Source organism: Papio anubis, chromosome 3 (genome assembly GCF_008728515.1).
Source record: "Papio anubis isolate 15944 chromosome 3, Panubis1.0, whole genome shotgun sequence".
Lineage (NCBI taxonomy): Eukaryota > Metazoa > Chordata > Mammalia > Primates > Cercopithecidae > Papio > Papio anubis.
The window spans coordinates 97772499-97791836 of record NC_044978.1 but is presented as its reverse complement, the minus strand read 5'-3'; the positions used below and the strand labels follow the sequence as shown (position 1 = coordinate 97791836).

Genomic DNA, 19338 nt, shown 5'->3' with positions numbered 1-19338 from the left:
ATGCTGAAGAATGAGCAGAAGAAATCCTTATTTAAACAATCATTCTGTATCTTTAGAGTTAAGAGTCTTAAGTAGTATCTGCCACAAACTTGCTCAGTCTTTTCCTTTGTCCGCAAACATTAGCCAGTGTTCAGTTATGAGCAATACTGCCGAGAGAAAATCTTTGAAAGTTTTGGCAAGGTATTGGAACAAGTCAGAACTACTTATTTGCCTGATATAGATTTTGGTGCATGTCCCTTTTCATATTCAAAAATAAAAGATGCCCAGGATTCTAGGGCCTGTCCAGTCAGCAGCCCCTGCCTATTTAGCATGATAATGTTCCAGACCTAATGATGGCCTGAAGGTGTGGTGACCCTGTGTTTATTTCCTTGTTGATTTCCCTTCTCTGGCTCCAAGATCATTTTCCCATTGCCCACAGGAAACAACATCTAGGGGCGAGGTAGGCCTGACTTGGCAACCCTAAAGGTGAACAAAAGGATCTTGGCTTTTGGCAAAAGCAGAAGGAAGTTCAGGGGCGTCTCAGCCCCATCCAAACCAGAATAGATTTGTCACTGATGCTAATGCATGCTGCTCTGCAGGGGACCACTCTCCCGCTAAGCTCTCCATAGCTGCTCTCAGTTTTATGAATCTGCTCTACCCAAAGCCTTGCAGAAGGGACAGGGGATGCCCTGGTTAACTCCTGCATGTACAAAGGTGGAGCAGTTTTCATGCATAGCTGGGACACAGAATACCGGAAAGAGAAAGAAAAATTTCCTGAGCTACTGCTAAGCCAGCAAAACTCATCTCTCAAACGGACTATCACCTGAGACTTCACACAGCTGGGAACTGATCCACAATACAGCAAAGGTAAGATGGCCTAGTTCCTCTACAAGGTAGAATCTCATACCATTTTTTAAAAACGTCACCTCTGCCCACTCAGCCCCCAGTTCTCACCCCTATCCCTCTCTCTCTCTCTCTCTCTCTCTCTCTCACACACACACACACACACACACACACACACACACACACACCCCAAACTGAGGAGAGTCTAAAAGATGTAAATATCTAGGTGTGTCTTTTTGAAAACACTAGAAACGCCTTGGCATTTCCTCTCTTTATACCCTATTTTTTTCTGCAGTGGCCTTCATTCAAAGCTTATTTACTTTGACAAATGAAAATGACTTGCCAGACAGATCAGTAAAAATATAAGTAATCCCACTAACAGTAACTGGGTTTATGCGACAATATTCTTTATCGGTATTTAAAACACATTCACACACAGACTTTGTTTCATTCCACAGTAGGAGTAGGTGTTGCATTGTAGTTTTACCCATGGATAAAGAGGTTGAGAGAAGCTGTGACCTGCTCATGGGTGTGTAGAGTTGTGGGTGACCAGCAGCACATCCTGTCTTCATTCCTATCTCTTTTCAGTAGAATGGTGACCCTACTCTTTAAAGAAAATTCCAGACTACATTCTTGGCCATGTATTCTGACAAATGGTCTGATGAGAGGATGGAATTTTAGAAATTGGAACTCTCAGGAAAATCCAGAAATAGATAGCCACAGTATCCTGTACAATACACCACCTTGTCATGTATTCCTGTTTACTTCCATTCCTGGGCATTGAATTCAGTTCAACAAATGTCGATAAACTATGTTCCCTGCTCCAACACTGACTGGGTCATATGTCAGGGCGTGGTGCAAGTCCTGTGCCCAAGGAATGCTGAGGCAGTGCAGAGTAGGATGGCGGGGTGGGGGGCTCCCCTAAAGAGGTGAGCTTCAAATAAGCTCAGCATAAAGAGTGGACTTGGATTGAGGGAGAGCATTCAGATACACAAATCCCCCGGGAGGAATTTGTTGAGTGAACATTTACTTACACCAAGTCCATGGTGGCAGAGCTGAGGGGCAAGGAGCACAGCCTGAGGAATTAGACTGTCTGGCCTTGACTCTTGGTTCTACTTCCCACTAGCTCTGCATCTTGGAGTACCTCAGTTAACACCGCTAACCTCACCTTGCCAATATGTAAAATGAGAATGATGGTAATACATCCCTCATAGGGTTGTCTTCAGCTGTAAATGATTATGTATGGGAAGTCTTTCCTGATGCATAACAACTGCACAATAAATATTAATACTAACTATTGTGATGACCATGTGCCTGGCTCCAAGGGAGATGCAGGGAATACAGATAAGAGGAGGCCTACCCTCAGTGTAATCAAAACGTCATGAGTTAGTTGTGTGCAGCTAATGACATGAGGTGTGATGCATGCTCTGGAACCACGAGGGTGGAATCTTTTAAGTCTGTGTGAGTTAGGGTTGGGGTTCTGAGGGGACAGGGAAGGGGGCAGAGGTTTCACAGCAGAGGCCCTATGTGTAGGGCGGTAGTATAGAACAGTGAAAAGAGCTAGACAGATCTAATTTTGAATCCCAGTTTCCTCCTCAATTTTCGTATCTATTTATTTCTATATTAATCTATATGTATTGAAAACCATAAATTCATACTGCCAATTCATACTTCCAATTCCAATCCAACACTCCCTTTCTACATTTGTAACTCCCTTCTCTAACATTCATCAGAAGCTGGCTCCCATTATCCTTAATATATTATATGCTTATTCACTCAATCCCCCAAATGTCATCAACTGCCATCATGACACTGTCCCCTGCCCCATGCAGATGCCCTCTGCACCCTGCTTAGGCCCTGACGCTTTGTTCTGGGCCGCCCTGAGCTGGCTCCTGGAATTCTGGAGCTACCATATGTCCTCCACACCCGCACAGGTGCCTACTTTGCTCAGCCCTATGTAATGTCTTTAAGGACTGTGACACACGCTATACATTTGTGTATGTACCTGTGTTGTCACTGTCTTTGGAGGGGGATAGAGCTATCTCCTCTATACAGGTAGGGCACATGTCCTCAGCATCAGGCCTGAAGAAGCCAGACTCATTCCATTCATTCTATTCCACTTGGTCTGCTGATCTCTATGGATGTGGGCTGCTCACTGTATGCTCGGGGTAGTGACAACATTTCCAGGGGTGAAAAGTACTATTTGCGCAGTCACTGTTCCTTTTGCTTCTCTGTCAAGTCCTTGTCTAGGTTCTCCATTATTCATTTACTTAACAACAGATATGAAGCACTTACAAGGTAACTGGTGCTTGGTTAGGGTGGGACATAGAGATTTAAAACCTTAGTCACCACCCTCAAGGAACTCCCAGTCCACTGTGGGAAGCAGACAAGCCATAAATTTCCATTCCATGTGGCCAAGTGCAATGAGAGCCTACACAGCCTGCCATCAGAGGGCACCTAGCTCAGACTGGGTGGGCACAGAGGAGATACCCAAGGGGAATCCTAAATGGGCAGAGATTAACAAGGTAAAGACTGACTAGAAGGGGGGTAAAGGGAATGATGTGCAGGAAGGATGAAAGGGTGTAACGGATAGAGAATTTCAGGAGCTACCTCAGGGTGGCTGGTGCAAGGCCAGAGGCAAGAGGAGGAGCTGTCCAGGCAGGTGCAGGCTGTGGAAGTGAGCCAGTGGTGCTGGATTTTAGACTTTAGGACAAGAGCTCTGGAGCCAGACTTCCAGAGTTTAAATCCTGGTTCTGTGACCCAGGATTTGTTGATCTATAGCTGTTGAATCTTCGGCAAGGTAATACTCTGCCTCGGTTTCCTTCACTGTAAAGCTAGAGACTGTAATAGTAGTCACCTCGTGGGATTGACATGATTAAATTATTCTTTTACATAGTGTACACAAAAATGCATAGCATATGGAAAACAATAATAACAAAACTGTTATTTTCCAGCAGGTAGATCAAAAAGGCGTTAGGGCACTGGCGAACCAGAAGCACCCCAAAATATAATGAATTAATTAAAAGACAGAAATTTAAAAGAATAGATTTTGGCATTGTAAAAGAAACTCTGAAGTTGTTATCCTGAGCAAAATTAGAACCTTTTGGATTCATTTTATGCCTTACTGTTGCTTATCTTTTGACATATTTTGGGTTAGAGGCACCATAATTTTTTTATCGTTTCAGCCTCCAAAGGTCCCAGCATTGCCCTGTATGCTAAGGAGACCTCCTCTCTTCTATTGGTTTTTCATTCACCATGATCTGTTAGGAGTGGCCATTGTACACACTCAGTGGGTTTCAGGCCAGTAGTAATTGTCATGATTGTCCTGACAACCCCAAAGCTGGAGGGAAACCATCTTGAAATTCAATTATCACTAAAGCAATTCTGCACCCTGAATGTGTTCAAGGGGATAGAAGGGCAGGAGTGAGGGAGTTTTTGAAACTGTTCTGAAAGTCTATTTGCCATAGGACTTAGTGACCTTTCTCCAGTGGCCTTTCAGCCCCCGTTGTTGGAGCTGTGAGGCAGTTCTCCTTCCCCCACAGTCCACCTCCCTTAGAGCCAGAGGAGACAAAAATGGAAGCACAAAAATACCAATGATACATCAAAATAAAAAATGTCTGGGCACCAAGGGACACAAACAACAGAGTAAAAAGACAGGCCACAGAATGAGAGAAAACATTTGCAAATCATCTATCTGAGAAGGGGTTAATATCCAGAATATGTAAGGAGCCCCTACAGTTCAACAACAACACAAAACAACCCAATTCAAAAATGGGCAAATGACTTGCATAGACATTTCTCCAAAGAAGATATATAAATGGCTAATAAGCACAGGAAAAGATCCTCATCACTAATGGTTAGGAAAAAGCAAATCAAAAATCACAATGAGATACCACCTCCCACCCATTAGCATGGCTACTATCAAGTTAAAAAAAAAATTGCAAAATAACCAATGTTGTGAAGGCCATGGAGAAACTGGAACGCCTGTGCACTGTTGATGGAAATGTAGACTGGTACAGCTATTATGTAACATGGTATGGTGGTTCACCAAAAAATGAAAAATAGAATTGTCAATGGCCCAGCAATTCAATTTCTGGGTATATAGCCAAAAGAATTGAAAGTAGGGACTCAAACAGATATTTGTACTCCCATATTTATGGCAGCATTATTCACAATAGCCCAAAGGTATATGCAACCCAAGTGTCCAGTGAATGGATAACAAAATGTAGTATACACAAACAATGGGATAAATTCAGCCTTAAAAAGGAAGGAAACTCTGGCACATGCCACATCATGGTTGAAACTTGAGGATGTTATACTGAATGAAATAAAGCCAGTTTCAGAAGGACAAATACTGTACAATTCCACTTATATGAGGTACTTACAGTAGTCAAATTCGTAGAGACAGAAAGTTGAATGGCAGTAGCCGGGGGGTGAGGAAAAGGGAGAATGGAGAGTTACTGTTTAATGGGTGAAGAGTTTCAGTTTTGCAAGATCTAGAGATGGATGGTGGTGACGGTTATGCAACATTGTGAATGTACTTAACACTACTGAACTGTACTCTTAAAAATGGTTAAGATGGCAAGTTTCATGTTAGTGTATTTTACCATAAGTAAAAAATGCCAATGAATCCTGGCTTTTTTTTTTCTTAACAAGGTGTACCAATGATTCTTGGGAAAACAGCAGACTTCTTCTCTGAGAAAATAAATATATACAGAAAAATATCTCTTGGTTAGAACTTGGTTATATTCTCTATCATTGGCTGAGACATTGTTAAATCACAAAGAACTGACAAGTCTACCAATTATAGAGAAAGGGAGAAAAAGAGAGAGATTGCTTCCTAAAACAAATAAGATTAATATTACGCTAACTATGCAGAAATAAAAGAGACACTCTGCATTATGCTTAATTATTCATTGTGTGTGTGTGTTCGTGTGTACACATTACTAAAACATTTAGGATTGCAGTTCTTGACAGGGGGCGGGTGAGCCAAAGGTTGTATGTGAAAGGATTGTAAGAAACACGCACACTGATAGTCTAGTTCTGCACACAAAATTTATAGAAACAGACCCAGCGTGAGGCTGCATGTGAATTCGAGGTCACAGCCTCTGTCAGATGAAGCATCAGCCTAACCTCTGGTGCTGGGACAGGAATAAGAGAAAAAATGGAGCACGGAGAACCTTTCCTTCCTCTTTCCTGAACGCCTGACCAGGAGGCCAGCTCTGGCTGCCGGGACACTTCCTGCCTTTTACAGCTTCCTCCACTTCTAAATGGGCAGGTTCATTTCAACTCCAGGGCAAAGGGGTGGGAGTGGTTTATTTACTCATGTTAAATTGGAACAATAATGAAATAATAGTGAAAAATTAACAGTGGGTGGCAATGCTTTGTAAAACGTGAAACAGATGTGTGTTTTCATTTATTTATATACCACTTTATTCTACAAAGAAACTCTGGTTGCTCCCACTGGAGAATAGAAAGTAGAACAATGGCCCCACATTAGCATGGCTCATTTCTGGCCAGCATAGTGTTTTTAATTTTTTATATTAGCTACTAAACATCTAACAATCAGGAGATTTCATGTAAAAATTCAAATTTCAAGTTTTTTAAAACATAGGAAACTCTGGCCATGTTGGTCCTATATTTGTTCATTCCCTCAGCAAACAAATATAGATTGGGTGACAGTTCTTGCCAGGCACTGTTCTGGATTCTGGGAATAGAGCAGAAGTGAGACTGATAATAACCAAGTAGACAGGTAAGTAAGATAATTACAGGAAATTGTAAGTGCTATGAATACAGCAGGGTTAGAGGATATGAATAAAGCAGGGTTAGAGGATAGAGACAGAGTGGGGTAGGGGAGCCATGTTAGTTTATCAGAGTGGCCAAGGAAGAGCTCTCTCCATTTGCCACAGTCCGCACCATGCGCTATTACTCCACTCCAGGCATTTACTGACATTGGAGGCACCTCAGGGTTGGCGCTCTGCCATAAAATCATGGGAAATATAAACAAGAATTTAAATCAAGAACAAGGGAAATATGAGAATAGGATGATAAGACCAATGGAAATAGAAACCAGGTATGTATGTCGTAAGAGCCTTCATGATTGGTATAGTTGGACATCAGATTCAACTGAGCTTCCTGGCAACCAAAGCAAAAGGGAAATATCCCCAATTACATCATTCTCATTTTTCAGAAAGGAATAAATAAAGCAATTCCTTTATAAGTACCAAGCTTTCCTCATCTGACTTGGAGTAGAAATTGAGTATATCAGCTTTATAAGGGAACTCTGAGTGAAATAGTAATCAGTATGAAATAGTAATCAATATCCTCACCAATGCATGCCCAGGAGTCTGGTATTTCACATGGTTTCAGGTATTCATTCAAAACATCTTTATTGAGACACAAGTCCTACAGATGCAAACATGCCTGATATTTTTTTCTAGTGACATACTTCACCTAAACTAAACTCAGGAAAGGCGGTCATGTGAGAGGCCAAGATAATGCCATGTAGACCCCTTCTTGTTCCTGCTGATCTCAATCCACAGAGTATTTAGGAGAATGAACAGAATGCCTCTCTTTCAAACTATATTCCTCCCATAAAGCTCTTTTCTGAGCTGGTTAGAGAGAAAGTAAAGATTATAATTAACAGTTCTTTGCAACATTCCTCAATGTCTGCCACTCCTATTACTCGGAAGGCAATTTCAGTAGCCCTTGCTCTTTGGGCTTGAGTAGGCAAATCTTCCTTCCCTTTTCTGGAATAGCCTTCACTGGGTAACCCTAATGGTAGTGCACATTGACACCTTAATGCTGAGAACAGCCCACCGGAGGGAAGGCAGTGACCAAATATCTTCATTCACCCTCTGCACCAGAGGGCTCTGCCGAATTCCAGGCTGGTGACCAAAGGTCAGGAAATCTAGCCTGTCTTCTAGAATGTTCCTGGGGAGCTCTGTCATGGCTCCAGTCTCCTAATCCTCCTGAGAGTTCCCTTGCCAAAGGAGCCCTTCCCCTGGATTCTTAATTTGTGTAAGTGCCACCGTGTATCCCAGAGTGTTTTTAGGTACACTCCTGCCCCAGGAGAAAAACATGGGCAAAAATAGAGTTAAGCCAAACTTTCTGTTCTTTTTTGGCGTGGATACTGCCTGGCTGTGCCCTTATCACCTGGATCATCTTTTGGCTTTCTGGAGATGCCTGGGCTCACTCTCCTGCTGTTGGCAAGAATCAAGGAGTTAGGTCTCAGGGCTGGGGCCACCGCACTACTTCTCCCTCACTCTGTTGAAAACTGAGAAGCACACTTTGACTGTGCTACTTGTAATCCTTACCCAGACTTCCTCCTCCCCGTTACCACACTTCTCTGTTACTCTGGTTAAACATGCCCTTTGAGCCAACCTCACAGAACTGGTTCTCTGAGTTGGTAACAATGACCTTCCATAAATACTCTGAGCTCCCTCTAGCAGGAACCTCCCAGTCTCTGCCTGGCCATCTGGCAAGGAGGCCCTGCTGGTGCCAGGGTAACCTACCCAACCTGGGACACTATCCAAATCACTTGACATGGAATCCTGTTCCCTCCTGGAATAGGGCAGCCCATGAGTTCCCAGGTATTTGCTATGAGAATCCCAGCCAGTGGTGTGTTTTCTGATAAACTTCATTGTGTAAATTTCTCATCATGGACCGTAAACTAACATATAGGCATATGTCAACACAGGTACATAAATACTTCAGTATAGAATACATCAGTCTAGCTTAAGTCACCTTCCATTTATTTCTTGTTTTGGGGTGTTTTTATTTTATTTTGTTTTATTTTTTATTTTTTGAGATAGACTCTCACTCTGTTGCCCAGGCTGGAGTGCAGTGGCATGATCTCGGCTCACTGCAACCCTCTGCCTCCCAGGTTCAAGCAATTCTCATGCCTCAGCCTCCCAAGTAGCTAGGGCTACAGGAGTATGCCACCACACCCATCTAATTTTTGTGTTTTTAGTGGAGACAGAGTTTCGTCATGCTGGCCAGGCTGGTCTCAAACTCCTGGCCTCAAGTGATTCACCCGCCTCCCCATCCCAAAGTGCTGGGATGGATTATAGATGTGAGCCACCGTGCCTGGCCTTCACTTACTTTTTTTATCACTAGACTAAAGTACAAAACATAGTAAGTGCAATCTATCCACTGGGTTTTGCTTTTGAGGAGCAGGGGTTACCGTTAAAAAGACTTTTAGAGTAAATGATTTTGTAGACTAATAAAAATTTGACACCAACTGTTGCTGAGTGGCGAGAGAACGCAGCTGGCAAGGTGCTTTGTGTCAGGACGTGCTCCATTCATGGAATAATAATAATCACTGTCACTTACTGAATTCTTCCCATGTGCTAGGCCCCAACGAACTTTTTACATGGTTTGACTTCTCTTGTTTAATTTTCATAATTCTGAAAAGTACTATTGTTATTTCCGTGTTTCAGGTGAAGAAACTGAGATTCAAAAAGCTTTAGCAAGTTGCCCAAGGTTACCAGGCAGCAGGACCTGGGTTTGAAACCAGGTCTGTTACACTCCAAAGCTCTTAACAGAAGGGAGAAGGAAAATGAGGAGAAAGGGAAGAGAGAGGGCAAGAGGTCTTGGGCAGCCAGTTCTTCAGTCCCCTGAATTTTGTTACCCTATCTCTATGTCTATATCATGGCCTTCTTGGATTAATGAACAAAGAACCCCTTTCTCAGACTCTGCATCAGCCACCTTCTGTCCACTCTGCTTGACACCTGATTAGATCATAAAGACCAAGGTTTCTTAACCAGGGGTGGTGGCTCACCCCTGTAATCCCAGCACTTTGGAAGGCTGAGGTAGGAGGATCGCTTGAGCCCAGGAGTTTGAGATCAGCCTGAACAACAGAGGGAGATCCTGTCTCTACAAAAAAACTTAAAAATTAGCTGGCATGGTGGCATGTGTCTGTGGTCCCAGCTGCCCAGGAGGCTGAGATGGGAAGATCGCTTGAGCCTGGAATTTGAGGCTGCAGTGAAAAGAGAAAAAGAAAAAAAAAAAAAAAAAAAAAAAAGACCAAGGTTTCTTGACTCAACAATACTGGCATGTGGGACTGAATAATTCTTTGTTGTGGGCAGCTGCCTTGTGCATTATAGAATGTCCAGCAACACCCCTAGGTTTGACCTATTAGATGCCCATAACACTCCCCGAGTTGTAACAATCAAAAATGTTTCCAGTCAATGTTAAGTGGCCTCCGGAGGGCAAAATCACCCCACACAGAGAACCATTACACTAGACACACCCAAAGGCAAAGGGAGACTAAAGTTCCACCAAGGCGATGGTAACTGTCCTCAGAGGGTGGGAGCTTCTGTGCCATGGCTGGGAGGGATCTGGGGATTCTTCAAGTGGAGCAACCCGTCTCATGGTCATGGTACCATTCTGACCTCAAAGTAAGCAGAGACGTCCAAGACTATGGTCAACCCAAAGGAAACCTCAGGCCCCACAGGCTTGCTGGTGCTGGTGAGTAGAGCAAGAGATCTCTCCAAAAGGCCAATGGTTGTGACTGCCCTTCCTAGTTCTGGCAGAAAATCTGTGTACACCTAGAAAATGCTCTTTCTTTCCAGAGCTATCTCTGTAGCATTCATTTGACCCCAAGCATATAAAGAATAACCATGCCAGATATGACTTTAGAGTGTACAGGGTATGTGGGAAGGACCCCTAGCTGGTGCTGGCCCCTCATAACCCATCACAAAGTGGTCAATGGCCAGGAGACCCTTTGTCCTAGGTCCCACATGGAGCTTCAAGTTCAAAATCTTGATATGGTTTCCAATGCTATCTGTATGTTGAATTCTTAATATGTTCAAAAGCATATATACGTTTTAAATATAGCATATTTTATAGGTCTATTTTGGGATTCCTTCTTTCATTTTTAATATCCCAAGGGCTTCAAAAACTGGAAGTGGCCTGGGCCTGCTTTGACGTTTTTGTTTTTGTTTTGAGATAGGATTTTGCTCTACATTGGCCAGGCTGGAGTGCAGTAATGTGATCATGGCTCACTGCAGCCTCAACCTTCTGAGCTCAAGCAATCCTCCCATCTTAGCCTCCCAAGGAGCTGGGATCACAGGCGTGTACCACCAAACCTGGCTGACGTTTTTATTTTTTTGTAGAGACGAGGTCTCTACTATATTGCCCAAACTGGTCTCTAACTCCTGGCCTCAAGCAATCCTCCTGTCTTGGTTTCATGGCAGATTTCATGGCAGGTTTCTTGGTAATAGCCTCAAACTGGAAACAACCCAATGCCCATCAACAGCTGAATGAATAAACAGACTGTGCTATGTCCACACAATGCAATACTAAGCAGAAAAAAAGGAATGAACTATTGATACATACAATATGAATAAATCCCAAAATTATCATACTGAGTGAAGTAAGCCACACACCAAAAGAATACACACTGTTTGATTTCATTTATATGGAATTCTGGAATGTGCAAGCAGTCTAGTTATAGAAAGCAGATCAATATTTGCCTGGGGACCTGGTGAATGGGGAGTGAGAGGGAGAAATCACAAAGAGAGAGAAGATTAATTTGTTCCTTGATTATAGTGATGATTTCATGGGCATATATGTATGCCAAAACTGATCAGATGCACAAAATTAAATATGTGCATTAGGATGAACCCCTGGGTATTGTGGGGTGGGGGAAACAGAGGCGTGGTGGCTAGGTCCACTTGGGTAGTTTGTCCATTTTTCTCGTCTTTGGCTGAGCACAGAGGTTGTAGCCATTCCTCTTCAGCACTGCCTGGATAATGTTCTAGAGTGAAGTGTGAGAAACTCATAAGAAATTGGTGGGTGAAAGCCCTGCTGTGGCACCCTCTCACTGTCTCTGAAGAGCACCTCTTATCTGGGTAAGTCCCCTCTTGGGGCCAGAAGAGATTAGATCAGAATACACTGGATATATTTGCATGGCTAGAAATCCCTCCTTCTTAGAGAGTAAAGAGGGTGCCCCCCCCCCGCCCCGCCCTTCCCCAGAACAGAGAAAGTGGCCAAGCAGCTTGGATCTCCTCCAGCATACCCAGGCCAAAAAATCATGCCACATCCCAGTGTTCATTGAGGAAATAAAATGCACACACACACAAGCACACACACATAGAGCAGTAGCCTGTGCCGAGTCGCCTCCAAGGCTGGGGTCTGCAGGTGCAAGCTCCAATTAGCAGCCGGCCTTCCAATACCTTTTCATCCCAAACAACGGCCAGGCCTCAGCCCCAGCCAGGGATTGAGGAAGGCCCCGGAAGGACTGGCGACGAGACTGAGAAAAACAAAGACTGTCCAAATAAAAGTAGCTCATGTGAGTCGAACCTGAAACCCAGCTTCATTTTCAAAACCTCTTGTGAGAATTAGTCAATGCACAATTTTGTGAAAAATCAGTTACTGGCCACAGGAAACAAACTGCTTTCAAAGGCCCTCCAGACCCTCCATAAGTCACCAGAGGCAGTTTTCTGTGGTGAACCAGCTAGGCATGTATTTCTGTAACAACACAGTCTTAGTTGTTTCTACCGTTGACAACAATTCCCCTAAACTAATACATTTTGGGGGTTATGGATGCATTGTTGTTCTCCTGCAACTGATGGCTCTTTATTGTTAATATCACATCAAGGCTTAAACAAAAGCACTTTTGATTCTTTATTTTTAGCGATGAAATGTATGTGTTTTCATGTGCGTGTCAGTGCTCTATCCTAAGCAGAGAAGCACTAAGTCCATAGACTCACTTTCTTCATTCCTTCTCTCCCCCCTTTTTTTTCTGTTTACTTTTCACTGAGAATGCTGCAGAGCTTATACAGAGGTACGTGCTCCCTCTATAAGCATCTCAGCCTGTTCCACAGCTAAGGATGTGCTCCCGAAGAAAGACTTCTCTATCGTTGTCTCCTTGTGGGCTCCCTGGTCTGCTTTTCCACCACTGCCATGCTCTGTTAGGCAGTGCTTCCTCGCCTTCCTGACAGTCGTTTTGTTTTTAATACGTAAATCTACAAAGAAATGCCAAAAATTGGAAATGTGAACAAAAGAATGTTAAAAACCCATATTCCCACCACCACCGTCATTCTATTTTTCTGTTTCCTTCCAGATCATAGGGCATACTTTGTGTCTACTTAGTATATGTATATGTATATAAATAATTTTTTATTTTTATTTTTATTTGAGACAGAGTCTTACTCTGTTGCCCAGGCTGGAGTGCAGTGCAGTGTTGCAATCTCAGCTCACTGCAACCTCTGCCTCCTGGATTCAAGCAATTTTTGTGCCTCAGCCTCCCAAGTAGCTGGGATTACAGGCATGCGCCACCACACCTGGCTAATTTTTTACTTTTAGTAGAGAGAGGGTTACACCATGTTGCCCAGGCTGTTCTCGAACCCCTGACCTCAGGCAATCTACCCGCCTTGGCCTCCCAAAGTGCTGGAATTACAGGCATGAGCCACCACACTCGACCTAAATAACTCTTGATTATGCCTCTGACTTGGCTTCTTCACTGGGTTTGCAGTCATGAGATATGAACAACCAGTAAGTGGGCGACAGAAGAAACAGTCCTTTTGATACTTTAGGACCCCAAAACAGCCCATTCTACTTAAGAATGAAGTTGCGTTCCTGTGAGCCTCTGTTTGCACCATTTTCAACAGCCAATCAATAAATAACCTTGTTTAATGTATGTTTCTGTTTCAAGATGCCTTATTTTTTCAGGGATATTAACCTTTTTAATTAAAGAAAATTTATTAGGAAACAGATTTTAAATAAATATAAGGAAGAATTTTTTTTTAGGTTTGGGGTACAAATGATCCTGTCATCCAGTCACTGAGCATAGCACCCAATAGTCTTTCAATCCTTACCCCCTACTCAATCCTCCCTGCTGTAGTAGTACCAGCGTCTACTGTTGCCATCTTTATGTCCATGAGTACCCAATGTTTAGCTCCCACTTACAAGTGAGAACATGCAGTACTTGGTTTTCTGTTCCTGTGATAATTCGCTTAGAAGAATGGCCTCCAACTGCATGCATGTCGCTGCAAAGGACATGATTTTGTTCTTTTTCATGCATGTGTAGTATTTCATGGTGTATATGTACCATATTTTCTTTATCCAATCACCATTGATTGGCACCTAGGTTGGTTCCATGTCTTTGTTATTGTGAATAGTGCTGCAGTGAACATGCAAGTATGTGTCTTTTTGGTAGAACAGTTTATTTTCTTTTGGATATATACCTGTAATGGAATTGCTGGGTCAAATGGTAGTTCTGTTTCAAGTTCTCTGAGAAATCTCCAAACTGCTTTGCACAGTGGCTGAACTAATTTGCCTTCCCACCAATGGTGTATAAGTGTTCCCTTTTCTCTGCAACTTTGCTAACATCTGTTGTTTTTGGCTTTTTAATAATAGCCATTCTGACTGGGGCACCTTATTTAATACATCAATTTTGAGCTCATGGCCAATAGCACTATAACTCATGCCTGAATGACCCTTCTCTAACATAGCTACTTTCTCTGTAAGGTACATCACAGCTTTCTGGAGCTTAGGAACATTAGGCAGCACTTTAGCATTATGCTTCGGGGCCATTTTTACAGCAAAATCACCAATGAAGAGCACAAAAATGAGGAAAAATGGGGCACTAAGTAGTCTGCAAAGGGAACAATTGCTGATAGTAGGAAAGCTGACACAAGAAGCCAGAGCGTCACTGTTTGACCTCAGCTGGGAACGTGTGCATCCCATGACTTAAAGTTTCGCTGCTTTGAGCATGTCCACAAATAACCACAAAAGCACCATGAGCATCAAGTTGGGGATTACAATTCAATTTTATCAAGGAGGCAAACTATTCACAACTATGGAATCTGCAAATAATAAGGGTTGACCAATTGACTATACCTCTATTGTATAGTCTTGCTAACTAGAATTGACTATTCTGCATTGTTAAAGTATCAAAAGATCTATTTCTTCTGCTGTCAACTTACCCGCCATTCATGTCTCATGACTGCAAACCCAGCAGAGAAGCCAAGTCAGAAAAATAATCAAGAGTTATATATATGTAAACATATTAATTAGACACAAAGTATACCCAATGACAAGATCTGTACCTATATTGTATTAATGCAGTATATCATGATGACAGGAAGCAAGTGGTCATTCATATTTCCCTCTGAAACTAGTTTGTTGTTTCATGTTAAAATGCCACCATCGTGGCTGCCATCTATCAGTGATAAATCATTTCTTCTAAAGTGGTAGTGTCAAGAATATACAGTGGGAGTCTTCTCCCTTGCTTCCAGGATCAACTTCAAAATCATTAGGTCTGGTTGGGTGGAGTCCATTGGGTTGAAGTTAGAAGTTGAAGTTAAAAGTTAGAAGTGATCACTCTGAGTGATGGTCTAATCTCCATCAGCAGCCTAGTCTTTAACACAGCAGAAATTTCCTCATCTGCAAAAGGGAAAGTCCGTGTTTCATTAATTCTAAGACACTCCTTCTTTCACGTTTTAATATCTCAGAAACCAGCTAAGTTTTGTTTTATGCAATTGATGGTGTGTTGTGGACTAATTGACAGTATTCTGCTTTCTTTCTGGGTGGGCACATAAAATAAGAGTGCACATTCTACCCTTTGGCGTCTTAGAAGTGATGAAATTCTGTAGTAATGAAACAAGCCTGCCTTACAGTGTTGTGGGGATTGAGCAATGCTACAACTTCACAGGGTTGTTGTGAAAAAGTAAATAACATGTGAAATGACAGGTGCAGTGCAAAGCATTTGGAATTAAGGAATTATTATCATGACTGTATTTTCTTACTCCTAGAATCAGTGAATCTTTCACTTTTGACATTACTAGGAAATATCATAAGAGCTGCACCAGGGACCCCTATGATTCTAATTAGATTTTTTTCAAGCAATGGTTGGTACAAAGAGATTCATTTAGTGGGTCGTAAAATCTTGTGTCATTGGAAAGAGATCCCCAAGTGTTTGAGAACTACAGCTGTGAAGAAAGTAAAACACAAGTTTCTTAGGGGGCCAAGGCAGCCCTTTCTTCATGACCATAATGCTGCAATCATGAGGTTGTGTTTTGGTCCGATTACTGGGATCCTCTTATATTATGAGATTTTTTTGGCCAGTGCAAATTGGGTTTCCTCTCGTCAAACTGCTTCTGTCTATGCTCTATGCTCTTAGCAGTAACAGGAGAGTGAAACAACTGAGGCAGTGGTTCAGTCCTAAACTATTAATATAACCCAAGATTCTTCCATCTGTGTCATCTAGATCACCATCTCAGTTGCCGTTTTTGCTTTCTTGGGGAGGGAGGGAGGGAACCTGGGTTCTGTTGTACAAAATGAATTTATAACACCTTCACTCCAAACAGATTTGTTAAACTACAGAACACAACTCTGTATCCTTGTTCGTATTTGTTTGCTTTTTGATGTAAAGGGAGAATATGAATCCAAGAAATTTCACTAGAGTCAAAATACGGACATAGGATGGAATCGGCTAATTGGGTGTACAAGATGAAACGGCAGCTGAGGGTTTGCTCCCTGACAGGAAAATGTGGAGGCTGCTTTATTTGCTGTCCTATTGTCAAATTACTATCAAAGTAAGTGAATAAATGGAAGCAGGTAGAAACCCAGGGTCTATCAGGCTGCTTCTATGTGCTGGTCATTTTGTATAACTGTTTTGACACACCTCAATAAGGGCATTATCATCTCCATTTTATAGTTCAAGGACCTGATACTTGAAGGTGAAATGATTTGCTTTAGGTCACTCAAGCCCTTCTGCCTCAGAGACCTCCTTTTTCTACTCTAAGGGACAAGAATGTCTCACCAGAGTCCCAAAGACGCCTCACAATTTCTCTGCCGGCGTTTCTCCTGTGATCTTCTCTGAAGGGCTTTTCAACCCTGGCCACTTTATCCTCATTGTGTTCTTCTTACCACAGTGACGTGTGGAAGGAAGTGCATGCTAATTTTTTTGAAACAATTAAGTTTTGTTTCCCTCGACCCAGGCAAGCATGCATCCATCCCTCTTTCTCCACCACTCCTTCTCCCCTGAAAGAAAGAAAGAAAGAAAGAAAGAAAGAAAGAAAGAAAGAAAGAAAAGAAAAGAAAGAAGAAGAAAGAAAGAAAGAAAGAAAGAAAGAAAGAAGGAAAGAAGAGTAATAGATGTGCGGTCTCTATGAGATCCCTCTTTGATTTCCACTCTGAATAGAGGCATTGTCCTCAGTAGTTATTATTTTTGAAATGCCAACCAATAAAGGTCAGCATCTCCTTCATGTAAATGTAGCACTGCAACACAGAGATTTTAACTGACCTGCCCAAGGTCACACAGAAATTAGCAAAGGGGCCAGGAGTGGGGCCTAATGCTTCTAGTTCCCCATCATTGGCCATATCAGCCTACACTGCTATTTTATGCATACTTAGTAAATATTTACAACTTGAAATATCTTCCCAGCTGCAGTTAGGACAAGAAGTACTCTCATATATTTGTAAGCATTTGTAAAACAGATGCGAGAAAACATAAACCTGAATTACTGGGCACGGTCTCCCTCATATTAAAAGCACTAGGTTAAAAGCTGGGAGAGCCAAGATTATAGGCTAATATTTTGTCCTTTTCAATCTCTTGGTTATTTCTTCCTATTTTGTATATAAGATGGCTTGTTTTTCATGAGTTGCATAGAATCATTAAACTGATTTAATTTATCAAATCATACCTCTATTTCCCAATAGACATTTTTTACATTAAAGCATAAAACAGGGCTAATAACAGATTAGCCCTATTTTTCTTCATAATCATATTGAAATAATTGCAATATATTAATACCAAATGGGCTCATTCTATTCTAATTATAAATATTCATTAGTATAAAATACTCGAGGAATAAGAACATCAATCTAAATGAAAATTTATATTTTTTAAAATGTGATTCTTTTAAACTTTGTAGTGAGTTATGTGAGACAACCCTAATTCAAATTAATTAAAGAAAGAGGAATTTTGTTGGCTCACAAAACAGGCACGTCCGGAAGGGGGGATCTGGTTCAAACAATGTCAGTGCTTTCCTTCTCTCTCCACATCTGGCCTCTGCACTATTCAGCTTTAGAGTCTAATGGTACCATTCTGCCCATCCTCACCCCATGTGACAAGAAAGATAAGAGGTGTGGGGGTGGGGGCTTATCTGAACTGCTTGTTTTCAAAAAGGCAGAGAGGGACTGGGCACCATGGCTCACGCCTGCTATTCCAGCACTTTGGAAGACTGAGGCAGGAGGACGGCTTGAGCCCAGAAATTTGAGACAAGCCTGGGCAACATAGTGAGACTTCATCAGTACAAAAAATAAAACTAAAAAATAGCTGTATGTGGTAGTGTGCACCTGTAGTACCAGCTACATGGGAAGCGGAGGCAGGAGGATCACTTAAGCCCATGCAGTGAGCTATGGTCACATGATTGCACTCCAGCCTGGATGACAGAGTGAGACCCTGTCTCTCTTAAAAAATAATAATAATAATAAATTAAAAAAAAAAAACAGGGGGGCGGAGCAAGATGGCCGAATAGGAACAGCTCCAGTCTCCAACTCCCAGCGCGAGCGACACAGAAGACCAGTGATTTCTGCATTTTCAACTGAGGTGCTGGGGTCATCTCACTAGGGAGTGCCGGACAATCGGTGCTGGTCAGCTGCTGCAGCCCAACCAGCGAGAATTGAAGCAGGGCGAGGCATCGCCTCACCTGGGAAGCGCAAGGGGGAAGGGAATCCCTTTTCCTAGTCAGCGAAACTGAGACACACAACACCTGGAAAATCGGGTAACTCCCACCCCAATACTGCACTTTAACCAAATGGGCACACCAGGAGATTATACCCCACATCTGGCCCGGAGGGTCCCACACCCATGGAGCCTCCCTCATTGCTAGCACAGCAGTCTGCCATCTCGCCACAAGGCAGCAGCGAGGCTGGGGAGGGGCGCCCGCCATTGCTGAGGCTTAAGTAGGTAAACAAAGCCACTGGGAAGCTCGAACTGGGTGGAGCTCACAGCAGCTCGAGGAAACCTGCATGTCTCTGTAGACACCACCTCTGGGGACAGGGCGCAGTAAACAACAAAAGCAGCAGAAACCTCTGCAGACGCAAACGACTCTGTCTGACAGCTTTGAAGAGTGCAGTGGATCTCCCAACACAGAGGATGAGATCTGAGAAGGGACAGACTGCCTGCTCAAGTGGGTCCCTGACCCTTGAGAAGCCTAACTGGGAGACATCCCCCACTAGGGGCAGTCTGACACCCCACACCTCACAGGGTGCAGTACACCCCTGAGAGGAAGCCTCCAAAGCAAGAATCAGACAGGTACACTCGCTGTTCAGCAATATTCTATGTTCTGCAGCCTCTGCTGCTGACACCCAGGCAAACAGGGTCTGGAGTGGACCTCAAGCAATCTCCAACAGACCTACAGCTGAGGGTCCTGACTGTTAGAAGGAAAACTATCAAACAGGAAGGACACCTACACCAAAACCCCATCAGTATGTCACCATCATCATCAAAGACCACAGGCCGATAAAACCACAAAGATGGGGAAAAAGCAGGGCAGAAAA

General features: G+C 42.8%; 1 protein-coding gene across 3 annotated transcripts in view; it reads left to right on the top strand.

Moving 5' to 3' along the window:
- Positions 1-503: 503 nt before the first annotated feature.
- Positions 504-19338, top strand: part of LNX1 (ligand of numb-protein X 1) — a 205951-nt gene continuing 187116 nt past the window's right edge. For 2 of the 3 annotated variants that reach the window (XM_021939136.2, XM_021939139.1), the window contains exon 1: positions 542-846. The gene's annotated coding sequence lies outside the window, so the exon portion shown is untranslated. Of the gene's footprint in view, positions 847-19338 lie in introns of all 3 variants that reach the window. The other variant, XM_021939137.1, reaches the window with a different exon arrangement.